Source organism: Mus pahari, chromosome 4, assembly GCF_900095145.1.
Source record: "Mus pahari chromosome 4, PAHARI_EIJ_v1.1, whole genome shotgun sequence".
Lineage (NCBI taxonomy): Eukaryota > Metazoa > Chordata > Mammalia > Rodentia > Muridae > Mus > Mus pahari.
In genome coordinates, this window is record NC_034593.1 from 144,772,618 (window position 1) to 144,777,062 (window position 4,445).

Below are 4,445 nucleotides of genomic sequence, written 5' to 3' on the forward strand. Positions count from 1 at the left end.
AACTCTGGGTCACCATCTGAAGTATACTCCCTGCTTATGCTTCCAAAGGTGGTAGACTGTGGGTCACCTTGCCAAAGTAGAGTATAGAACCAAAGGAACCTAAGAGAATTCTCCCCAAGCAGAGATTTTTTTTTCTAAATCTTGGATACATACACTTAGAAATCCAAGTAAAATAAATTTTAAATAAAATAAATTTAAACTGCCCCCCTGCTTTAATAAATTACACTCCCAACAAGAGCCAAAATAAGTTCTTCCTTTAAGTTATTTTTAGCAGTTGCAGCTTCATAGTTGCAAAAATGAGAAAAATCACTACTACATCCACGGACCTGAAGTAAATTTATGAGAAGAATAATCCCAGTGTAAATCGTAAACTATTAGACATCAACTTAATAAATGGGATCACCTGAAGCAGCGTGCATAGAGACCAATTGTAAGACTTTTGGACTGTGATTACCATTTTTTTCTTCTTAGAGACAAAGTAAAACCTAAATTCTGATATCCCCAAAGCTCTTTGTCCCAAGATTATAGTGAATTAATAAAGTGAGGGTGAAGTGTGAACAAATGATGTTCCTTGCAAATCAGGGATGATTTTCTCAATTTAAAACAAAGGTAATTGTCAAAAATAAAAATAAAAAATAAAAACACCATGATCTTCCTGATCTTGAATTTAACACAGTCCAGAAACTTCTACAGGACAGTGTCATAGTGCAAAGCCATTTAGAGTTATCCAGCTCTGACAAGGAGCACATAAATACAGTCTGTAACCTTTCTCTTTTATGAGCCTTCGAGATGTTCCTCCCTGAGTAAGTGTGCTCCCTCACTCTGATCCAACCTCCCTAGTTCTTTCCCAACTGCACATTTCTTAAGCTTAGCATCATGACATCTTGGTATCCAGAGTCACAAGGGAGTAAAATAAAAGGTTTAGATCTGTTTTATTTTCCAAACGTTTATTTATTGTTTCATGTGCCGATGCTTTTCCCTGCATGTATGTCTGTGCATCATGTAACATGTCATATCCATGCAGGCCAGAAGAAGGTGTCAGATCCCCTGGAGCTGGAATTAGAGTGTGAAGTGAGCTGCCATATACATTTTGGGATTTGAACCCAAGTCCTCAGGAAGAGCAGCCAGTCCTCTTAACAGTTGAGCCATCTCTCCAACATTGAAATAAAAGTTTTTTACAGATTTATTTTCATTGCTTTTATTATTATTATTTTATTTCAACTGGAGTTCTGTATTTGACAACCATGCACACAGGCCAAGTGACTATACTTAGTCTCTTCTTAACTCTTGCTTTGGGGGTGGGTGGGAGGAAAAGCTATGTCCTCTCTCACTTAAACTTTCAATTCCAAATACAAGCAAGAGCTCATGTTCACTGAAAGTTATGTTGAAGAAGTATTTACGAGCAGGCCTGGTGTCTCAGCCTTCATGCCAGCACTTAACTGAGGAGGCAGCAGCAGGTAGATTTCTTGAGTTCAAGGCCAACTAGGGCTACATATCTTTTAAGCCCAAGCCAAATACAGAGCAAGGTCCCTACTCCCTCCAATTGTATGAAGGCTGAGGAAAGTCAGGAAGCTTCAGAAGAGAAGTTGGAAGCTGTATTACATTGGTTGGTGAGAAGAAATGTCTATCTCCATAACATGAAAGTGCAGGTGATACAGCAAATGTTGGTGTCAGAGATGCAGTGAACACACAGATCTGGCTAAGACTGGTGATGGTGGTAACTACATCAGATTCCATTGTGTGAGTCTGAATTCCAGTGGGTCAAGACATCATCTAGGACCTTCCTGACTTAAAAAAAAGACTAATTAAGTTGAATATTAACTATAAAATGATTAATAAAATAGCTACTTATAGTACTTCAAAGAACAGCTTGACTCTTTAGTTAGGGATGAATGGAGTTGATGACTTCAACTTGAAGTCAGCACTTATTTAACATTCTCCAAATCCTACAGCATTGGACTGAGCACAGGGTCCCCAATAAAGTAGCTAGAGAAAGTAATCAAGGAGCTGAAGGGGTTTGGAGCCTCATAGAAGAAACAACAATATGAACTAACCAGTACCCCCAGAGCTCCCTGGGACTAAACCACCAACCAAAGATAACACATGGTGGGATTCATGGCTCCAGCTGCATATGTAGCAGAGGATGGCCTAGTTGGTCATCAATGGGAGGAGAGGCTCTTGGTCCTGTGACGGTTCTATGCCCCAGTATAGGAGAATGCCAGGGCCAGGAAGCAGGAGTGGGTGGGTTGATGAGCAGGGGGAGGGAGAAGGGGGTGGGGGCTTTTGGAGGGGAAACCAGGAAAGGGGATATCATTTGAAATGTAAATAAAGAAAATATCTAATTTTAAAAAACAAAGAATATTCCCATAAGGCAAAAGACACTGTCAATAGGACAAAAACGGCAACCAACAGATTGGTAAAAGATCTTTACCAATCCTANATCTGATAGAGGGCTAATATCCAATATATACAAAGAACTCAAGGAATTAGACTCCAAACAATCAAATAGCCCTATTTTAAAATGGGGTACAGAGCTAAACAAAGAATTCTCAGTTGAGGAAACTCAAGTGGTAGAAAAGCACCTGAAGAAATGTTCAACATCCTTAGTCATCAGGGAAATGCAAATCAAAACAACCCTGAGATTCTACTTCATACCAGTCAGAATAGCTAAGATCAAAAACACAGTGACAGCTGGCGAGGATGTGGAGAAAGAGGAACACTACTCCATTGCTAATGGGATTGCAAGCTGGTACAATGACTCTGGAAATCAGTCTGGCGGTTCCTCAGAAAATTGGACATAGTATTACCTGAGGACCCAGCTATACTACTCCTGGGCATATACCCAAAAGATGTTCCAACATATAACAAGAACACATGCCCCACTATGTTCAGAGTAGCCTTATTTATAATAGTCAGAATCTGGATAGAACCCAGATGTCCTTCAACAGAGGAATGAATACAGAAAATGTGGTACATTTACACAATGGAGTACTNCTCAGCTATTAAAAACAATGAATTCACGAAATTCTTAGGCAAATAGAACTAGAAAATATCATCCTGGGTGAGGTAACCCAATCACAAAAGAACACACATGATATACACTCACTGATACATGGATATTTGCCCCAAAGCTCAGAATATCCAAGATACAATTCACAAACCACATGAAGTTCAAAAAGAAGGAAGAACAAAGTGTGGGTGCTTCTGTCCTTCTTAGAAGGGGCAACAAAATACTCACAGGATCAAATATGGAGACAAAGTGTGGAGCAGAGACTGAAGGAAAGGCCATCCAGAGACTGCCCAACCTGGGAACTCATCCCATATACAGTCACCAAAAGCAGATACTATTGTGGATGCCAAAAAGTGTATGCTGACAGGAGCCTGATAGAGCTCTCCTGAGAGGCTCTGCCTGAGCCTGACATAAACAGACAACCATTGACCATGGGGTTAGTTAGAAAAAGGACTGAAGGAGCTGAAGGGGACTGAAACCCCATAGGAAGAACAACAATAGCAACCAACCAGAACTCCCAAGGTCTAAACTATCAACCAAGGAGTACACATGGAGGGACCCATGGCTCCAGCCACATATTTCACATAGAATGGCCTTGTCAGGCATCAGTGGGAGAAGAGGCCCTTGGTCCCATGAAGGCTCGATGCCCCAGTGTAGGGGAATGCAAGGGCAGGGAGGTGGGAGTGGGTGGGTGGGTGGGGGCACAACCTCATAGAAACAGGAGGAGGTGGGATGGGATAGGGGCTTCTGGGGGATCAAAAAAGGAGATAACATTTGAAATGTAAATAAATAAAATATCCAATTTTTAGAAAAAAAGGAATAATCCTATATCTACTCTGCCTGTGCTCTATAAATGGAACATCAAAGTCTGGATGATTTGAGTGTTTTTATAACATGGTTTAGTGAGTATTTTAAGTCCACTGTTGATAACTACTATTCAGAAAAGAAGATCCCTTTTAAAGTATTACCACTGATAATACATCTACTCATCCAAGAGTCCCAAATACAGTGAAGTGAAGTTAGCATTGTATACATGTCCCTAATACAACAGCATATATTCTGCAGCCCCTGAGACAAGAAGACATTCTGAGTGTCAAAACTTATTATGTAGTCTTTTATAAGGCTACGGTGCAAAAGGTTGTGATTCCTCTAATGGATCTGGGAAATCTCTATTGAAAATCTTCTGGGGAGAGTTTATCATCCTGGATGGCATTAAGACCATTCATGATTCATGAGTGGTGCTTACTTCAATGTTCATGAGAGGTGCTCAAGATAGCAGACACTATGAGGATTTTGAAAACAACTCAAGAAGAAGGAAGACCAAAATGTGGATACTTCATTCCTTCTTAGAATGGGGAACAAAATACCCATGGAAGGAGTTACAGAGACAAAGTTCGGAGCTGAGACAGAAGAAAGGACCATCCAGAGACTGCCC